Genomic DNA, 22,532 nt, shown 5'->3' on the forward strand with positions numbered 1-22,532 from the left:
GAAGCTGCATAAATTATGTTTATGCGTCTTCTGACGTGTTCATGTGTCCATGTATGTGTCTATGTAAGGTGTGTATGTATTGTGTTTATGTAATGGAAGCTGCTTATGTCGTGTCTATGTGCTGTGAGCATATGTATTGTGTCTACATAAGGGATCAAGTGCATGGCATTTCTTCACTTTATGTTGTTTGACCATGTTGTTGAACCTGTAATCACGTGATCTCGGTTTGCCGTCGTTTTCCCTGTCATCTCCTCTGCTGTTTTTACCTGTCGTCTCCTCTGCTGTTGCAACCTGTCGTCTTCACTGTTGTTACAACCTGTCGTTTCCCCGTCATCTCCCTGTGCTGTTATTCCTGTCATCTCCTCTGCTGTTACAACCTGTCGTTACAACCTGTCCTCCCCGTTATCGGGCCGTGTTGTCACCTGACGTCGTCATGCACTGCTTTTACACTGTTGGGTGGGTTCCTGCTGCCGTTTGCCTGTGCGGTTACCTTTATTTTATTCCTCTTTATTTTTAATCTTTAATGTCACAACATTAACTCCCTGATTGTTCCCAATAAGCTCCGGCAAACACCTTGGTTCTTCACTTACTGATCGGTGCGGTCACGATAAACCTACGTACACACCACTTCCGGTTCAACTGAAATTTCAAAATAAGAGTCTTTGACACAAACGCCTTCCTTTTGCTTCAAAGTTGAGCTTCAATGCTATTAAAATGAGCGCAACCAAATTTGTAATTTCTAAATTTCTCATCTTTTCATATTTACAATTCCAACCTGTGATGATGCTTAAATATACAGTGGACAGAAAATATCATTATAAGAAATATTGTCCCTCTGGGTGAAAAGATTCTCTGGATTTTAACCCACCCCCTTTAAAGGGAGCAGTAGGTTGCACACGTATCCACTTAGGCAAGGCAAGGCAAATTTATTTATATAGCACAATTCAGTACAAAGACAATGCAAAGTGCTTTACATGATTAAAATATAGCAAAATAAAAGCAAGTAGGAATAAAATGTAGATAGAAAATAAAATAAAAGCAAGTAGGGATTTAGAAACAAAGAAGAACTTTAAAAACAGTAGAATAGTTTAACTAGAACAGTCAAAGGCAATTTTAAACAAATGTGTTTTTAATCTTGATTTAAAAGAACTCAGGCTTTCAGCACTTTTACAGTTTTCTGGAAGTTTGTTCCAGATAAGTAGAGCCGTCCGTCTTCTTCCGCTTATCCGGGGTCGGGTCGCGGGGGTAGCAGCTTCAGTAGGGAGGCCCAGACGTCCCTCTCCCCGGCCACTTGGGCCAGCTCCTCAGGAGGAATCCCAAGGCATTCCCAGCAGAGAGACATAGTCCCTCCAGCGTGTCCTGGGTCTTCCTCTGGGCCTCCTCCCGGTGGGACGTGCCCGTAACACCTCACCAGGGAGGCGTCCAGGAGGCATCCTGACCAGATGCCCGAGCCACCTCAACTGGCTCCTCTCGACGTGGAGGAGCAGCGGCTCTACTCTGAGTCCTCCCCGGATGACTGAGCTCCTCACCCTATCTCTAAGGGAGAGCCCAGACACACTACGGAGAAAACTCATTTCAGCCGCTTGTATCCAGGATCTCGTTCTTTCAGTCACGACCCAAAGCTCGTGACCATAGATGAGGGTAGGAACGTAGATCGACCGGTAAATCGAGAGCTTCGCCTTTTGACTCAGCTCTCTCTTCACCACAACGGACCGGTACAGCGCCCGCTTCACAGCAGACGCTGCACCAATCCGCCTGTCAATCTCCCGCTCCATCTTCCCCTCATTCGTGAACAAGACCCCAAGATACCCCAAGATAAGTAGAGCATATGAACACGGAGCTGCTTCTCCGTGTTTAGTTCTGGTTCTAGGTATGCAGAGCAGGCTGGAGCCAGAAGACCTTAGTGGTCTGGAGGGTTGATACACTGATAACAAGTCTGTGATTTATTTAGGTGCTAAGCCATTCAGGGATTTATAGACTAACAGAAGGATTTTGAAGTCTTTCTTAGTCTTAGTGAGGACACGGGCAGCAGCATTCTGGATCAGCTGCAGCTGTCTGATCCACTTTTTAGGCAAACCTGTGAAAACACTGTTGCAGTAATCAATTCTACTAAACATAAACTCATGAATGAGTTTTTCCAGATCCTTCTGAGACATTAGTCCTTTAATCCTGGAAATGTTCCTCAGGTGATAGAAAGCCGACCTTGTAATTGTCTTTAGGTGGGGCACTTAGAGGGCACGAAGAGAGATATAAAACCAGCACCCCACTGGTTACAGGATGAAGTCCAACCTCTTGAGGCACTGATGCTCCCAAACCATGCTTTAATGTATTTAATTTTAAATTGCATATATTTTATCGACCAACCCTGGGTCTTTATGCATGGAGTTTGCATGTTCTCCCTGTGCATGCGTGGGTTCTCTCCAGGTACTCCGGCTTCCTCCCACAGTCCAAAAAACATGACTGTTAGGTTAATTGGTCTCTCTAAATTGTTCTGTGAGTGTGTGCATGAATGGTTGTTTGTCCTGTCTGTCTATGTGCTGCCCTACGACAGACTGGCGACCTGTCCAGGGTTTACCCCGCCACTCGCCCAGTGAACACTGGAGATAGGCATCAGCAACCCCCACGACCCCATGAGAGATTAAGCGGGTCAGAAAATGGATGGATATTTTATCGCTGAAAAAAAAAATAGAGAGTTTGAACAACCCATGCTTAGACTCCACCATACTTAGTAAAACGCTATCCTTACTTTCAGGAAGAAAACACAACCTAAAGAAACCTCCAGTATTTCCAATAAATACATTCAGAAAACTCCTACATAACAGCTTATTAAATGATAAACCCATAGAAGAGGTAATAGGTGAGTAGCTCTGCAGGAAATGAGCACCACAGAAACAAGTTTTATTTAAAATATTAAATACAATCACATCTGACATTGGCTCGAGGTATTTGTTGAGATCTGTGTTTGCTATAAATGTAGTTGTTTTTGGAACGAACTTGCGCATCCTAATTCACACTAATTTCCGGTTGGTGGCGGTAATGTACCAAGCTGTTCATTTGCAACCGCCATGAAAACATCAAGACAACGAAGAAGAGGACCCATAACATATTTTTGAATTATTTAGAATGTAATAAATATACTCAAGAAAGAGAGATGTTGTGTAGAGAATTAGGCAGGAATAAAAATAAATTATAAACAAGGGAATTGTTTGAGAGGTCATCTGGGGATGTAGCTTTTGGGAGTATTTTTAGTTTTCTAAGAAGAACGGGTGTTTAGAGAGAATCTAATAGATTGTCTGATCCATACTCCATTCTGGAAGGTGGCGGTAATGCACCTATAAGTTGTTTGCCAACCGCCATTAAAAAAAGAGAAGAAGAAGAAGAAGAAGAAGAAGAAGACCCACACAACGGCACATGGTGGTGAAAAAGCCGTGCTCGCTATTCCGAGGAACCAGCTGTTCAACAGACTTCATCTTCGCAGCAGAGGAAGGTCAGACCAAAAAGAAAAACTTTCCAGACAATTGTTATTTTATTTGATGATTAAAGGTGATGTAAATATTTGTGTTTTAATTCACGTCGTATAAAAAAGCCGAATTACCAGTTAGCTTAGGCAGTTACAAAAAACAAGGATACATAAAATGTATTTAAAAAGTTGTGGCTAAAATTATAACTTTTTTATTTTATGTTTTTTCTGCTTACTGAAAGTACGATAGGAGTGTGGTTTGCAGTAGTATGGCGTTGTACAGACATTTTTTTGAAGGGGTGTTGCTAACTGGCTAGAGCAGGATGTATCGGGTGGCATATTAAGACTTGTGCTGCTTTTCCGGGCTTAGTCACTATTTGTAAAATTCAATGGCATAGCACAATCTTTATCGGCTTCGAGGTACTGTGGCTGGAGTGGTTGTCTTATCAATTTCTCACATGCCAATCACTGCGACACGCTCGCGCTCTCTATCTGATATGTACCATCGGCTTTTTTGCGCATGCGCAAACAGAATAACTTTCAGGTCGCTGTTGAATGTGCTTTATTAGTTTGAAAAGGACCAGAAAGTATTTCCCATCATTTCCTACAGAATTCTATTGTCCACAGAGAGCTCACAGTCTGCGCACAGCACGCCCAATTATGTGGGAGCTGTAACTTTGTGTTTTTTTATCAGTAGAGCACACAGACAACCTACGGAGCCCCCTAGGGGACATGGGGATTTTTTTTTTTTTGCGTTACCTCGCAAAAGTATTTGCGTTACCGCGCAAAAGTATTTGCGTTACCTCGCAAATACTTTCAGGCAGCGTCCCTGAACCAGCCGACAATGGAACAGACAGTACACTCGTGTGTGAGTTTTATTGACTTTTATTTTGAAATTGGCCTTCAAAATAAGGATATTCAGTCTCTGCTTGCCAAAAAGCACGGGTGTCACATCAGTGTGCGACATTTAAAAAGAATACTTAGTGCAAGAGGACACACTCGTCGCAAGTATTATGATGACTTGGGAAGTCTGGTGGAATTCGTCAGGAGAGAACTTCAATCCTCTGGACAGCTTCACGGATATCGTTGGATGTATGCTAAATGCAGGCAACATGGACTTCGTGTAAGAAAGGAGGATGTCCGTCTCATCATAAGAGAATTAGATCCAGCTGGAGTGTCCTCAAGGCAAGCCAGACGTCTTCAAAGAAGAAACTACTTCTCAAAGGGTCCGAACTTCATTTGGCACATTGACTCTTATGATAAGCTGAAGCCATTTGGCTTTTGTATTAACGGAAGCATAGATGGATTTTCACGAAAGATTATCTGGCTCAATGCATACACCACAAATAGTGATCCCAAGTTGATAGGAGGATATTACACTGAAGCAGTAAAGCGTTTGGGAGGGTGTCCGAGAGTTGTTAGAGGGGATCTAGGTACAGAAAATGTTTATGTCAGAGACTTCCAGAGATTCCTCATTCCCACTCAGCCCGACGACCCTCTTGAAAGTTACCTCGAAGGAGCAAGCACTGCAAATCAAAGGATTGAATATTGGTGGCGCTTCCTACGTACGGAGTGTATGGAGTTCTGGCTGTCCTTGTTTGCTGACATCAGAGACAATGGATTCTTTGATGGGGGATTTCTGGACAAAAGCATTCTACAGTTTTGCTGCATGGGACTCATCCAGGTGAGTTAATTGAATCAAATTTAATATTTATATGATGGATAAGATATGACGTAGGCGAGTCTGAAAGGCATTAACATTAAAATCATTGTGTCGGGCGAGGTGCCACTGGTTATTTGTGGCATTCACTGTCTATTATTCTGTTCGTACGGAACTTCAATGTCAGGCGCACGCTCAATTTTGTCACCTACGTGCATACTTTTATCACATCAACTTTCTACTGAAAATGGAAACGATGCACGACGAGCGCACACCCATAAACGAAAGCGAACTTTTTCTACAGAGAGGAGTAAAGTTGTGTTCCGTTTTATGCATATTTCCTTGTAAATTTGAAATGTCCCATTCTCCTGAATGCACCATAGCTTCCTGAAGCTCGAGAATGCATCACACTGGTCTGAACGCTGTGCTGTGTAGATACACGTTTAATATTCCGCTTAATACACTAACTGCAACAAGGGATCATTTTTTGACAGCTGCATTTAAACCTCTTATAATTAAGATTAAATTTAATTGACTATTTTTTAAACAAATGTTAACTATTTTTTGAACTCAGTAGTAGGCATCAAGTTTCTAACTATCAAAAGTCAAACTAAGTCATTTTTACAATCAATTCGTCTAAAATGTCACATTTTCTATAACTACTAACTGTATGAATGACAGTTCTAAACAGCAAGTCTGAAATTCCATAAAACATTTAAAATGAACACAAAGTGGATATAAAAAAAAATAATTGAAAAAAAGGAACGAATGCAAGAATATAGTATTTTATTTGCAATGTTTAAGAAAATTCCATATGTTGCCAGCATATTTCACCTCTCTTCTCCTGGTGCAAGTCCTGCACAGGGTAGCGTGATTCATTGAGAGATTGTGATTCTACACCATAAATCCAATCACTGAAATCACTCTATTTGCAATTAACCTCCAAAATGCAATAATCTCCTTCCACTCTTCCTCTTTGATACTTCATTGCTACATTAAAAAAAAATTACACCAAATGACTAAGGACAATGACTATGCCTTGTCTTTTTTTCCAGCTGAGGTTAACAAAATTGTACTCAATTTTTCTTTTATCTGTTGCAGGATGAGCTGGATGACACAGCACAAGTATGGAACACGCACCACATCAGGCCATCCAAAAACTTGCAAGTTCCCAGCGGTCGGCCCAATGTGATGTATGCACTACCTGAACTGTACAGCACTACAGACTTCCTCACTCCTGTTCAAGTTGAACATATTCAGCTGTGTAGAGATGCATGCACCTTTCGGCAGACCATACCATGTGATTCGGCTGTGTATGACATTTGCAATGTTTTAATGTCAGAGTATGGCCTGATTACACCATCAGAGCCATATGATTCTGTGAAACTGTACATGTTATTGAGAGATGCCATTAGAGCATTACTGTGAGTATTGACTGGAAAGAACCTGCTATGTTAGCAGGGTTCCAAATGTCAAAGTAAGCCGTTTATCAGATATTAACATGCATTCTAATTGTTATACTTGAAAATCAGACTTTTTTTTGCCTAATGTATTAAAATTGAATCAGAAATAAATTTATCCATTTTAGTCCATATGTGTTGGATTTATTTAGCAAAGTACGGAATGAATTTGCATGTTATCTAAGCCATTACAAGGCCTTTGTTTGGCAGTGGTATAAAGCTTGTTACTCCATTACTCCAGACTTTTTGAATTGAGAAAGCTTCCTGGAGAGGAAGCGAAACGTCTTCAAACTACGGAAAACAAGTACAGTTGCTTTGTTTTTTACTCTTTTTGGAATGACCATGACCTGGATGACTGAGAATCTTCACCAGCATTTAGCAAAATGCAGAATCAGTTAAATTACATGTCACAGCTGTGGCTAAATCAAATTACTGAGAAAGTCCTGAAAATACAGTTCATAATTTACACAAAGCACTGGAAACCAATTGCATCATTGTGTAAACATTTATTGTGAACATTCACAGGAAATCCAAACGCATAACAAAAATAAATAAAAACTTTGCAAGACAAATGTTACAAATATTACATTTTGGCCCCTCCAATACAGCAAAAAACAAAAAAAACAAAACAGGTCACCAGAAAATCGAAATTGCCGGATGTTACAAACCCTCTGTATTTGTGTATTTTAAGTATTGTTTTTTTTTACTTCATTGCAGTATCCAACCATCTAAATAAACTCTTAATTTCTAAACGTACTTGGATAAAGAAACAAAGCAATTGTACTGCTCAAATATTAGCAGGAACTATTAGGTGAAATTGTCAAAATTCCAAAAATGAAAATTGCTTGCTTTTTAGTTTAATTCCTAAACACACCCTTTAACATTGGATCGCTTTATAACATTTTAAAAGCAACACATCTTTTTAACCAGTGTTAACATCTGATGTCAACATTGTGCATACAAACAAAAGGGTAAAGAATGAATTAATTATGATGAATTACTCAAACTCTGGATTTGGTTGTATTGCAACCATTTTTCTGTAAACACCTCGACTATTAAAACATTTAAAAATTTAAGACGAGTGTCAGAACTTGATTAAAACAAATGTGAAAACTAGTTAGTGGTCTAATCGCAACAGGCGGTTATTACAATTCTAGAAATTATACAAAATTGGAAATTGTTTCCCCTATGGTTTTTCATGCCAACAGAAACCTCTTCACATTGCACTGCTTTTAAGCATCGGAAGTAGACTACCACTAACAATCACAGCTTCATGAACATGGTTTATGACAGTACGGAATGATAGTGCTTATTTTAGCAAAGATGACAAGAACCTTTGACAAGAAGTTTAAACAATATCCATCAACATGAAATTGCTTGCTAAGATACTGTCAAACTCTGCTCTAAATTCCGGGTAGGAACTGTAAGTGTAAGGCACATCAATGATTGCTCCACATGTGTGTGCAACAGGTCTTCTCCCAAAACCCGTTTCAGCATTAAATGTTACCTTAATTTCTTCTGTGCATAAAACAGAGGACCCTGTGCAAAATCGCAAGAATGTCTCTAGTTTGCGCTGATCTGCATTCCTAATGTACCTTTGCAGGTAACTGAATGTTGTTTGCTCTTTCTGTGATAGGGACAAAGCCTCTGTTTGCAGCATGTCAACTACTTTTTTGTTTGTTGCTTTTTTGGACTCGTATACATGAAGGACATCAGCTGGATGAGACAGATTTAATGCAGTGTCTTTGAAAATTTCATTAAAGCAATCTATGATATACTTTGGTTCTTGTAATATGACTTTATGAGCCATGACTTGTATGGCTTGCTTGATATTTTCACGACATGGAATGCTGTGAGCCCCCATCTGTGAAAACAGATCCAACAAATTGTCCTCCTCATCCTCTTCCAGTACACCATTGAGAGCCTTCTCAGTGGTACTTCGCTCGCTCTCCGACAAATACTTAGAAAAGGAGGACATCAAAACTTCTTTTTCTACTGCTTGAAGACCAAAAACAGAGGCAACTATGAATGCCTTGGACAACCTGACTGGAAATATGCCATGGTCAATTAGTCCTTTTGCCCAAATTCGGCCTAGTGCATACCACCTCTCTTTTGAAAAGTCTGGTCTGAGTTTTGGCACCCTCTCTTCCTCCCCTTCACAGAACTCCAAGAACTGCTCCCAGAAAGCTGTATACACATCTCTTGACACTCCACTGTTGTCCACAGCCATTTCATTATTAAATTCCATTTTTAATTCTGATCCCATTATGCTGTTGTCCAGGAACAAATTAAGAAGGTCATCTACGACCATGGCACGCCAGATATGTGCATACCTTGGTTCTTTGGGATGTTCTACACCAGTAGAAGATGGTAATGCATCATCTTCCGTTGAAGAGATCATGTGTAATACAGCTGTTTGTGGAGCCTGGAACATAACATGAACAACAGTTAGATATTCTTCATAACATAACCAAGAGTTTGAAAATACATATATACAGTATAAATGTTTTTGTTTCATTATCCAAAGAACTTCACATTTTATGGAAGATTGTCAAAACACTCAAAAGCCTTATAAAACTAATTTAGGAACTTCATGACATAACATAGGTGTAATCTTATTTTTAAATAAAACAAACAAATCATATACAGAAGCAAATAAAACCTTAACACATAACACTTACTTCTGAAAAATTTCCAGCTTCTATCTCAGGATGTCTATCAGGGGAAGAGTAGAAGCAAGCTCATCATCACCATCTTCTGACCTTGACCCTATTTGAACTACTCCAGAATCCTCCGTCTCATCCAGACCATTAATGATGTTGAAGCTGGCCATCACTGTTTCGGTTTCTTGCATTACCACTGGGTTTTCCATATTATCAAATACATAGAAATACTCTGTTTCCTGGTTTGAGGGACCAGGTGTTGAATGTAAGGCAGGATATAAAGGTTCCACATCATCATCAATGACATACACGTGATCATGACCTTCAGTGCCATCTGGTAAAGCTTTGTGTTGTGGACTTAGCGATGCTTCATCTGTGAAAAGGTACTGGCTTGAGAGGCCTGTTTCTCCTGGCGTGTAGCCTTGCAAAGACTTCAGTGAAGTTAATGTTTCAGCAGAAGGGGCAGCAGTTGAGTGTTCAGTAGGTCTTCCAACATTGTGCTGCTATAATAAAAAAAAAAAAAAAGAAGAAAAATACACAGACAACCATTGGATTGTGATGTCGAATAATACTACATCCAAATATATACTGTACACCAGGGGTGTCAAACTCTAGTCCTCAATGGCCACTGTCCACGCTGTTCAGTACAAAACACTGAAATGAAATGGCTTAATTACTTCTTCCTTGTGTAGATCAGTTCTCCAGAGCCTTGCTAATAACCTAATTATTCTTTTCAGGTGTGGTGCAGCAGAGGCACATCTAAAAGTTGCAGGATACCGGCCCTTGAGGACTGGAGTTTGACACCTGTGCTCTACACCTTTTAACGGTTTCGCTTAAACAGACATTACCTGTTCAAAGAGGACTTTTTGGTCTTCAGGTGAATCTGAGGAATGCTCCAATTCCTTTGTGCACAGATAAAGCCGTAACATTTTAAGTTTAAATTGTTCATACAGTTCTGCAACAGTACTGTCCAGAGGTACAGTTTGTCTTTTGAAGTCGCACAGGCTAAATGTGAAGTCCATAATGGATCCCTTCGATGATAATCCACCAGGAAAAAACAACTCTTTTGCAATGGTCATGATCTCTGACACAGTGGTGTTTTTCTCTAGTGCAAGATGTCTGGTTCCACCTCCACATTTGGACCTAACTTGATGAAAATCCCCACTTTGAAAGTGCAGCCATCCCACTTCAATTCTGCGTTTGGATTTTACTGCATTGTTGTTTTTAGGTCTTGCCATGAAGAAAGAACTTCTCACAGTTGTTTGCTGGGGTACTTCAACATGTCTTTTCCTTGTCATCCGCCTTGTCTCAATCTTTTGTCTAATTGTATTTAAAATGCTTTCCTTGTCAAAATTTGCTTCCCTCTGTCGACAAAATGACATAACAGCCAAGCGGTCGCCATATGAGGGGACATATCTGGCAAATTCTTCATCTGTCATGACACAAATGACGTCTCTGTCAATCTGCAATTAGATATGAAAATGTACATATTACAATAAGTAATTTTACACTAAAACAGGAAAACTAAAGTAAATACTGTGTAGTACTTTTATATGGCATCATATATGACTGTGTAATGTTTTGCATCATGCTATATTGCAGGGGTGGGCAATCCTTGTCCTCGAGGGCCGGTGTCCTGCAGCTCTTAGACGTCTCCCTAGACCAACACACCTCAGTGGTGCCCAAAGTTGCTCCTCGAGGGCCGGCATCCGGCATGTTTTAATTCTCTACCTGGTTTAACACACCTGAATAAAATGATGGCTCGTTAGAAGCCCCAAGAAGAACACTAACATGCTGAAAAGGTTGTTGGTACTACCAGGGAGCGAACTAAAACGTGCAGGATGCTGGCCCTCGAGGACTGACTTTGGGCACCCCTGTAAGTGCAGTCAGGTTCTCCAGAGTCCTGCTAATGACATTATTTGACTCAGGTGTGTTGAAGTAGAGATGCATCTAAAAGTTGCAGGACACCGGCCCTCGAGGACCAGGAGTTGTTCACTCCTGCTGTATAGTCATACTTGGAGATTGGAGTAGTGTTCGGTGGAAAAGAATTTCCCTTTCAGGAAAACAATCTTAAAAGTTAACTAAAATTACAACACAATGAGCCAACAGTTTTTGTACAAAAGTATCTAGACATAATTAAACAATGTGTAGTCTTACTATAAACTGTATAACAGAATGTTTCATCACCTTATCTGCTTTCATCTGATTTATGTCTTCTTCTGTAACATGCCTTGATCGAAGGAAAGCTTCAAGGTCCTCCTCCATGCCTATATACAATAATTTGGAAAATGTAGAACAAATCCATAAATACATATTTTCCAAACAAAGCTTTGAAAATTCATAATGTACACAATTAATAAAACTGCAAGAGTTTACATTCATAGGTATTTCACTGTTTTCTGTGGGGCACCATAAATTATGTAAGCTGCAGCATGTGCTTGTAAGCAGTTAAGAGGCTAAAAGAGATAGCGAAAAAGACAATCTAAAACAGAAAGAAACAACAAAAAAATAAAATAAGTTCACCAGAGCAGCAAGCCCATCCTAGTAAAGCAGTGCCTCTCAATTCCAGTCCTCAGTCCTGCCCTGCATGTTTTAGATGTGACTCTGTTCCAAAACAGCTGATCCAAATGATTGCATGACCAGCAAGTACTGCAGAAGCCGGTGATCACCCTCAGATTCAATCCAGGTGTGTGGCAGAGGGGAAACACATAAATCATGCGGGGGGGCTAAGGATTGGAATTGTAGTAAGGAGAGAAACAGGAAGTGGTCACGGGGTCCTCAGACCGCCTGGTGCCCTAAATAACACAGAAAATACGGGCAGAGCAGCTCATTCTGAGTTTTCTCTCTGTCACGATGAGCTGCAGCGCGTTATGAGGCGGAGGGATATTTCGGCGTCACTTAGTATAGAGCCAAATAATCGACTTCACTTTCAGAAACAATCCGAAAAACTGCAACCCACAACTCATGAAATCTACAAAGTGACTTTAGAAAAAATAAGACCAAAGTTGCATAAAATAAGTGGGCGTCGCAACAATGAGCATATTTTCTAAGTGTACCGTATCCCTCCGCCGCTCTGGTCGGTAATGTTTCGGCAAATTATACATAATTAAAAAAGAAAAACCTCCCGAAAAGTCTCGCTCTCATGTCATATTCAAAACATTTTTCTTCCAAATGTTGGCTACAGACGATGTGTTTTCTCTCTGGCCAGAAGTTTTATTGACTAACGCTAAATTCATTAAATAACCACGGACGTATTAGTTTAAGGTATAGCTAATGATCCACTGATTTTTCCATGTCTGAACTACCTTTTCTTCCAACGGACATGATTCATATTTGACATAGTTGTCAAATGAAGCCATACATATATACATACTGCTAAGTATACAGTTTGTATGGTGGATTAAGATTATTTACCTGTTTCGTGGGTTTGTCTTGTCTTGAGTGCTGCTCCAAAATGAACCGGAAATGCAAGGGAGGGAATCTAAAATGTACGGAGCCCTCTAGTGGACAAATGCAAGGGAGGGAATCTAAAATCTATTGCGAGGGAACGCAAATACTTTTGCGAGGTAACGCAAATACTTTTGCGAGGTAACGCAAAAAAAAAATAAATCCCCATGTCCCCTAGGGGGCTCCGTAACAACCGACTTTAGCCTAACAACGGCGTTAGGCTATTACTACTTTTTTTTTTTTTTTTTTTTTTTTTTTTTTTTTTCTCCCAGTGTCCTGTCTAGCAATGTGGCAATAAAAATTGATATCTTAATGCCAAATAGAGCTCGACAGATTTTACTTTCACAAGTGGAGCAAACAGCTTTCGCCATAATGCTCCGCTTGATTTGTGCGTGTAAATAGCTTTATTGTGATTCCTGCAGGGAGAATTTCAAATTATATGGACACTACAATGGGAAAGTAGGAGAGTAAAAGAAAAACAAGAAGAGAAAAAAAAAGAGAAAGAAGAGGTGAAAGAAAGAAGAGATAAAAGGAAGAGAATGATAAAACTTCCTCTGTCTGCTCCATCACCTGGAAAGAGACACAAAAAGAACAGCACAACCAACAGACATAAAGCAACAGATACAATCGTGTAACACCTTGATACCATTGCTAAATCATATGTATTATTATTTAAGCTGACATGTGTAATGTGATACCTAAAAAAAAAAAAGTAAAAGAAAGTAAATAAATTATAGCCTTTCTGTATATAAGTGAACATTTAATACCTGGGACCCAGCACCTGTGGGAGATTGTGAGAGTGCACTAGTTTAGGTGAAAATTATCCAGAAGGAAATGGCTTGATAGTGATTGTGGAGAACCGAAGACCCACCTTCCCCGAGCACAGAGGCAGGGGTCAGGGAACCCATAACCCCGGACTCCCAAAGGGGCCCCCAAAGCAGTGCGCCCGAGAGGGGCCTTCACAGGAAATGTACAACCCCCCCCTGAGGAAAGAGGAGAGACGACCCCGAGGAAATCCCCCAGCCACCGCAATGCCGACGCCCCCAAGAGCCGCGGGGACGAGCCCGTGGGCCCCGCCGGCAGCCGGCCCCGCTGAAGTGGTCCTGGCCATGGGCCCTGGGGGCCAGAGGCCCCGGGGGCGCCCCGCCCCCGCGGCAGGGGCCCCGGCCGCCCCCCGGGGGGCCAGGCCCCGCGAAGCCACCGCCGGGAATGGGCCGGCGCCCACCCGGGAACCCGCCCCAAACCCGAGGACCGTCAACGCGCCAGAGGGTCAAGGCGCCCGCCAACGCAGCGGAGGAGGGCAGGACGTGGGGGGATGGGCTCCGCACCTAGCGGAGACTTGAGATGATCTTGGGAGAGGGAGCGGACCGAACCCAAACCTGGAAAAAAAAAAAAAAAAAAAAAAAAAAAAAAAACACTCATTCACACCATCCCTCCCTTGTGCCCCACTCGCCACACACAGACACCAAAAAAAAAAAAAAATAAATAAATAAATAAAATAAATAAATAAAATAAAAAATAAATTAAAAAAAAGGACGCTTTACACACATTCTCACATAGCATTCACATCCAAAAAACCCAAGTGGGGGGGGGGGGGGTCACCACAATTCAACAATACGACTGCCTGTGCCCGACCCCCGGCCCCGCCCCCGGACCAGGCGCCCCCCGGACCAGGCCCCCCAAAGAGGGGGGGCCGACACGACCCGTACGGGCCATCCGATCAGAGCCCCCCATCACCCACTATATACCTAATAAACCCCCTCCCACCCCGACCTTACCCTAGCCACCCCTGCCCCCCATCCCTTCCTGGGGAGAGCAGAGGCGTCAGCCCCAGATCCGGTAAGCCGCCGGCCAGCCGCAACAGCCCCCCGCCAAGACCCCGTACCCAGTGGCCCGCACCTCCTCCAGGCCCCAGACTCCGTGCCGCGATCGGAGATCGGGGGTGTGCAAAAGACCCCCGATCCTCCCTACGCCCGCTCAGATGTTGTGTTGTTGCATGTTGTTCTCAGGTGTGTTTAAAACTGGGAGCACCGAAGGGGGTGCACGGCACAGCCCACCCCCCCTCCGGAAGGGAGCTGGTGCCAGCGCCCCCCCCTCCGAGCAACTACCCAGAAGAACCCTCAATGTCTAAATGCGAGAGGGGGTGATGGGAGCCGCCCGGGGCGAGGCTCACACAACATAAGCCCCCCCCCAGACGTCTTCCCCCCACCCCCCCCATATCGTGGCCTACATGGATGTGCGTTGTGAAAATGTTTGGAGTGAAAGTGTCTAAAATGCATGATAAAATTGGGGAGAGGGACGTCACCAAAAGGTGGCAACCTCCAGTAACGCCCTCTCCCCAAGGACCTACATGTGTGGCGGCGTGATGGAGCAGGCAGAGGGAGGAGTCCGGGGATGGGGAGCAAAGGACTGGGGAGCCAACCCAGGGAGCCAGCTCCCCTACTGACTCCAATAGGCACCCCCGCTCCCCGAAAGCCCCACCCGGAGAAAGGGGCCCCTCCAGCGGCACCACCATAGCCCGGGGGCCGGGGAGAGGCCGCAGGGCCCGCCAGCCAACCACCCACCAGGACCAACACCTCTACCTCCCCCAGCCCACCCCCCATGCCTACTGTATTTAACCCCCCCCCCCCCAAAACAAAAAGATTATTAATAATAATAATAATAATAATAATAATAATAATATATAATTAAATAAATAAATTAATAAGATGGGGGACCCTGGCCAGCCAGCCCGCACGAGCCATCCCAAACCCCACCCCCCAGGTGAGACCCGCACCGGGAGACTACACGGACCAGGACCGGGACAGGGGGCCGGACACAAGCCCACCAGAACGTCCACCAACCCCCCCCCCCCCCAAACCACCCGTAGATTTAAACCCTCCCCAACACTAACATTCAAACATCTCACCATACATTCGACACTAGACATCCAGGCTGGGTAAGTCACTACTCCCCCTCCCTCCCCTCCCCCCACTAGCAGAATGCCAACCCAAAGAAGGGGAAGAGCATCTGCCCTGAGATGTTAATGACCATGCCCCCCTACCAGCTCAACAGGCCCTGAGGACCCCCAGCGCACCAGAGGCCCCGTGCAGGGGCGGACACCCGGGCGCACGCCGGCCCAGACCCCAAGCGGCACACCCCCCGGAACCGGAACCCCCGAGGCCCCGCCGGGGCCCCCGCCCGAGGGCGGCGCGCCCCAGGGACCCCAGGCCCCCAGACCCACCCAGGACCCACCCAGCGACAGCACAGCTACCAGGTCAGTAACCCACGTCCGTCCCCGCGTAGCTCCCCAAGAGCGCCGCAAGCGGTGCTGTGGGCCACCCGTAGGCCTCCCAAGCTCCTCCCATATGGGGGCAACAGACCCTGGAGTCAGACCCACCAAGCGCCCCACTCCAAGTGCCCCCAGAGTCCCAGGAACCCCTCCACCCAGCCACTGCGCCCTGCAGGAAGCAACCCACCGCCCCCCATTCCACTAAGTGATAGTGCTAATCAAAGGAGCCCAAAGAGATCGAACCGATGTGGATGCAGATGCTGTCTCAAGATTAATATGATCCAACAAAAGATCTCTATATTGATTGATACTGAGATTCTCCTTACTTTTCCAATTCATGAGGATAGTTTTCTTTGCGATACATAGTGCAGTGAAAACCATGTAAACTATTTTATTCCCCAGAGGGCTTTCCTCAAAATTACCAAGCAAGCAAACTGATGGGGAAGGTGTAATTTTACAGCTCAAGCACTTTGATAAGTCCTTACATATCTGTGTCCAGAACCTCTGGACTGGTGTGCATAACCATAACGCATGAATATAATTATCAGGATGATTGCCTATGCAGTGTGGACAGATATTAGATTGTGCCAGACCCATCTTGAATAATCTTTGTCCTGTGTAGTGTACTCTGTGAAGGATTTTGTATTGTATTAGTTGTAAGTTGGTGTTACTAGTCAATTTGAAAGTTCTTAGACATATCTGAGCCCAGAAGTCTTGTTCAAAGTTGACTGATAGATCCTCTTCCCATTTCGTAATAGGAAGAGATATTGAATCATCTATTTTAGTCAGTGTCCTGTATGATTTAGACAGTAGTTTGGGGGGGTTTAAATCTAGGAACTCTAATATATTACTTGGAATTTGTAAACCACCTTTAATATGCTTAAATTTTTTTCTAATTATAGATTTAAGTTGTTCATATTCCAAAAATTTATTTTTACTAATGCCATATTGCATATTTAGTTTGGAAAAATTGATGAACTCGGTTCCATCAAGTAAATGTTCCAGATATTCAATACCTTTGTTCTTCCAGTATGTAAAGTTTATCATATTATTATTTTGTAGGATGTCAGGGTTGTTCCAGATGGGTGTACGACTGCATGGGATAAGTGACGACTTTGTCATTTTAAGAAACTCCCACCATGCTGTCAGAGTAGAGCTGATATTGATATTTTTAAAGCATGTATGCCGTTTTATATTTGAGCTAATAAACGGCAAATCTGAAATCATGATATTATTGCATATTTTCTGTTCTATATCTATCCAGGGCTCGTCTAACGGATCCATTTAGTGATATATTGTAGTCTATTTGCCAAGTAGTACTTATGGAAGTTAGGCAAATCTAGTCCCCCTCTGTCTTTAGTTTTCTGTAGCGTCTTTAAGCTGATACGGGGCGGTTTATCTTTCCAAAGAAATTTAGAGATTGAAGAGTCTAGAGATTTAAACCAGTCAGATGATGGTTTATTGGGGATCATTGAAAATAAGTAATTAATTCTAGGTAAGACCATCATTTTAATCGAAGCTACTCTACCCATGAGTGAAATTGGAAGCGATTTCCATCTATCCAGGTCATCTTCTATCTTTTTTAAAAGTGGGATGTGATTAGATTTTACTAAATCTGCAAGTTTAGACGACACAGTGATACCCAAATATGTGATGTTTCCTGAGCACAAATGTAAATCTAGGGGGTTTTGGAAAGAGCAATTAATTGGCAGTACCGTAGATTTAGACCAGTTTATAGAGTAATCAGAAACCTTTGAGAAGGATTCTAGTAATCTATTACTACTTCTTCTGCGCTGAGACCTCAGCAGGGCAAAAACAAAACAAAGCGCCAATCTCCACCTAGTGGTCGGAGGCATTGACGCACCATACTTCACTGGAGCCTTCACACTCCAGCCCGGGGGTGAATTTTTAATGTCATAATTTTAACATTACGCTAGGTTAGTGTTCACATTTATTTTCATTTTGGTTTAGTAAAGTATTAGTGAATTAAACAGAAATAGCAGCTGTAGATATTCTCAGGTGTCTATATTTTCAACCCTGGATCTGTTTGGGTTTTCTGCTCCACAGCATGTTTGTGAAAACAAATGTCTCAACATTCAGGGAGAGGCTTTGGTCCTTAAGGCAGCCATTAACTCCTTTGACTTTATCAATTTGCAGTTAATTGTTAATACAATGATACTAGTATCAATATAATGCATAACTAACAGCTAAAAAAATGTTTTTAATACCAGAGATTTAATTTGAGATCAAATTGAAAATAATCTATTCTAAATCCTGAGAATTGGAATCAAATTTATTCTTGAAATTTGAATCAACCTTCCCTACTGACTTCCAAAGAGCCCATAATGTTTTGGATAGATCTCAATCAGGCTTTGCACATCTTTCATAAAGCAGGCCTGCTTCATGATCGTCATGATATCAACACCATGCTTTGGTTAAGCAGTAAACAACTTATAACTCATTCATAAGTGTTTATGAATTAAGAGTGGGCAAGAAAAACTGTTTCTTGCCAAATAGTGAACCTAATTAGTTCAACTATGTAATCATTACAGAATTGCTTATATTAAACATTTCAGGCTAAGATTGTTATGAACGTGAATCAGGCAAACCCAGTATTCAAACCCAACAAGTGAGGTTAAGGCAAAAAACAGGATTTTAATAATGAAAACAGGGACAGGCGGGCTCAATAGTCAAAAGGGCAGTCCAAAATCCGGTACACAAAAAGCAGTCCAAAATAGGCAGAGGTACAGACAGGGCAAAGCAAGCTCGGATAACCATGGGACAGACTCAGGTCGGTAAACCGGTAAATCAGTCAGACAGGGCAGGAAAAACAGATCAGGGAACAGGCTGGCTCAGAATCAAAAGGCTCTCGGGTTAGCATCAACAGGTCAATCAAGAAAGGAACGCTGGAAACAAAACTCACCGTGGGCTCGTTAATGATCTGGCGGAGAACTAAAGACCGAGGCAGAACTATATAGTGAAGTGCACAGGTGAAATGGAGTGAAAACTAATTACCGGGAAACAGCTGGAACTAATCAGAGGCAGGGAAGTGACTGACAGTGAACTGAACTGATAGGTTGGTGACTGCTGACAGGGGAGTGAGCTGGCAGGTGAACAGAACTGAGCTAAAAGCTTACAGAACCCTAACAGATAGTATAACACAAAGAACAAAATCAAACCACAACAAAACTCAAACTATTCCATGAATCAAAACTAAGACAGAACCTAAAATCATGACAGAACCCCCTCCTTAAGGCCGGATTCCAGACGGCCTAAAGCAAAAAAAAAAAAAGACAGACTAGATCGGGTGGGTGGAGGGAGGTGCAGGACGGAGGGCTAGAATCAAACAAATGTCCAAATACAAACTAAAACAAAGCAAGACGAATCAAGTTCTCAGGCGGGCGTCCAGGAGGACGGCCCCGACGAGTCAGGTTCTCAGGCGGGCGTCCAGGAGGACGACCCCGGCGAGTCAGGTTCTCAGGCGGGCGTCCAGGAGGACGACCCCGGCGTGTCAGGTTCTCAGGCGGGCGTCCAGGAGGACGACCCAGCCGTGTCAGGTTCTCAGGCGGGCGTCCAGGAGGACGACCCAGCCGTGTCAGGTTCTCCGGCGGGCGTCCAGGAGGACGACCCAGGCGTGTCAGGTTGTCCGGCGGACGTCCCGAAGGACGGCCTCGGCGTGTCAGGTTGTCCGGCGGACGTCCCGAAGGACGGCCTCGGCGTGTCAGGCTCTCCGGCGGACGTCCTCGGCGTGTCAGGCTCTCCGGCGGACGTCCTCGGCGTGTCAGGCTCTCCGGCGGACGTCCTCGGCGTGTCAGGCTCTCCGGCGGACGTCCTCGGCGTGTCAGGCTCTCCGGCGGACGTCCTCGGCGTGTCAGGCTCTCCGGCGGACGTCCTCGGCGTGTCAGGCTCTGAGGCCGGCGGCAGAACAGGACCCTCAGGAACCGACGCCTGGAGAGAGAGAGAACAGAACCTGGCGCCGGACTAAGAGCTAGAAGAGACGCCTGGCTAAAGAGTTCAGGAGGCACCTGGCTCAAGAGTTCAGGAGGCGCCTGGCTCCAGAGTTCAGGAGGCGCCTGGCTCCAGAGTTCAGGAGGCGCCTGGCTCCAGAGTTCAGGAGGCGCCTGGCTCCAGAGTTCAGGAGGCGCCTGGCTCCAGAGTTCAGGAGGCGCCTGGCTACAGAGTTCAGGAGGCGCCTGGCTACAGAGTTCAGGAGGAGCCTGGCTACAGAGTTCAGGAAGAGCCTGGCTACAGAGTTCAGGAAGAGCCTGGCTACAGAGTTCAGGAGGAGCCTGGCTACAGAGTTCAGGAGGAGTCTGGCTACAGGCTTCAGGTTCAGACGGCCCCTGGCTACAGGCTTCAGGTTCAGACGGCCCCTGGCTACAGGCTTCAGGTTCAGACGGCCCCTGGCTACAGGCTTCAGGTTCAGACGGCCCCTGGTTACAGGCTTCAGGTTCAGACGGCCCCTGGCTACAGGCTACAGGTTCAGACGGCCCCTGGCTACAGGCTACAGGTTCAGACGGGGCCTGGCTACAGGCTACAGGTTCAGACGGGGCCTGGCTACAGGCTACAGGTTCAGACGGGACCTGGCTACAGGCTTCAGATGCTCCCAGACCCTTTAACACCCAGAACCTCATCAGTAACCCTTCCAGAACCTCCGACAAAGACAGTTTGGTCAGCCACTTGGGAAATTGGCTGTCAAGCCAAAGATGAGGGGGTAAGAGCTTCAGAAGAGGTCCAGGGGCCTCTAAGTCTCCATGGGGCTCTGGGTGCTTGTCTTCTCGGCGAGACCCCCGACGGAGCTTGTCGTTTGGGCGAGGGCCACGACGCCGCTTGTCGTCTGGGCGAGGGCCACGGCGCCGCTTGTCGTCTGGGCGAGGGCCACGGCGCCGCTTGTCGTCTGGGCGAGGGCCACGGCGCCGCTTGTCGTCTGGGCGAGGGCCACGGCGCCCAGTGTCCCGATGAGCCCCCGAGTTGCGGCCTGAAAGAGGGCTCGTCTGAACCCCCTCATCGTGGGCCAGTGGTAGACCCTCCTGGGTTCCCACGTCGCAGACTGGCGGCGGACCCTCCTGGGTTCCCACGTCGCAGACTGGCGGCGGACCCTCCTGGGTTCCCACGTCGCAGACTGGCGGCGGACCCTCCTGGGTTCCCACGTCGCAGACTGGCGGCGGACCCTCCTGGGTTCCCACGTCGCAGACTGGCGGCGGACCCTCCTGGGTTCCCACGTCGCAGACTGGCGGCGGACCCTCCTGGGTTCCCACGTCGCAGACTGGCGGCGGACCCTCCTGGGTTGCAGCGTCTCGGGCCGGCTGCGGACCCTCCTGGGTTGCAGCGTCTCGGGCCGGCTGCGGACCCTCCTGGGTTGCAGCGTCTCGGGCCGGCTGCGGAGCCTCCGGGGTTGCAGCGTCTCGGGCCGGCTGCGGAGCCTCCGGGGTTGCAGCGTCTTGGGCCGGCTGCGGAGCCTCCGGGGTTGCAGCGTCTTGGGCCGGCTGCGGACCCTCCGGGGTTGCAGCGTCTTGGGCCGGCTGCGCAGACAGTGCCGCTTTATAGCTGCCGGAGGCCGGCACTGGAGCTGAGGTAGGAGGCGGGTCCTCTGGGACAGGTGCAGGTGCCGGGGCGTCGGCTGGACCCTTGGGGACAGGATTGAGTCCACTATAGAAACCCTGGAGAGCCGCTCTATAGTGCCCCTCGACCTCCTTTAATTTTGCCTCCAGCTCCTCTGAATACTGGCTGAAAAGAGCCTCCCTAAGGTCTTTAATAATAGGGGCAAAAGCTCTTAACTGGTCCTCCAGAGCCAGATCCTCAGCATCACGGGCGCCACCAGGAGGCGCTGTGGGCTGCTCAGCTCTGGGGAGCACCGGACTCCGATCCACTGGGCAGGAAGTGGCAACGGACGGGCGCGGTACTGACTCGCCTGTCGGCCGAACAGAACGGGTGAGGGAGCGACCCACAGGTTTCCGTCCCCTCCTCCGACGGCGGGACGGCAGGACTTGCTGGAGGTTTGATTCTGTCGGTAGAGCCGGGATCGGCGGAGCCCACAGCGTTCCCTGCATCTCCTCCTCTGGAGGGAGAGAGAGAAAAAGATCCGGGCGAAGATCCCGCACCACCTCCGCTTCGACCTCCATAAACAAAGTTGGGTCTGGATAAAACCCATGGGCAGAGCCGACAGCGGTGTCGCTGGGTGAGTGATCCCTTCTATCTTGAGCAGAACCTGAATCTGTTAAAAACAGCCCTCCCAATCGTAAGCTCGGAGCAGGCAGCGAGTTACTGCTGCTGCGGCTGCTGGAGAGATGGCGTCTGGGACCGACACCAGGGGGACAGAACGCCAATCTGGAACCCTCCCAAGCCATAGCGTGTGGAGGGGAAAAAAAAAAAACCTCTAAAAACTTGTTGGGCGATAGGTTTTAGTGAGGCCAGATCATTCTGTTATGAACGTGAATCAGGCAAACCCAGTATTCAAACCCAACAAGTGAGGTTAAGGCAAAAAACAGGATTTTAATAATGAAAACAGGGACAGGCGGGCTCAATAGTCAAAAGGGCAGTCCAAAATCCGGTACACAAAAAGCAGTCCAAA

The sequence above is a fragment of the Fundulus heteroclitus genome, unplaced genomic scaffold (genome assembly GCF_011125445.2).
Source record: "Fundulus heteroclitus isolate FHET01 unplaced genomic scaffold, MU-UCD_Fhet_4.1 scaffold_499, whole genome shotgun sequence".
Taxonomy (NCBI): Eukaryota; Metazoa; Chordata; class Actinopteri; order Cyprinodontiformes; family Fundulidae; genus Fundulus; species Fundulus heteroclitus.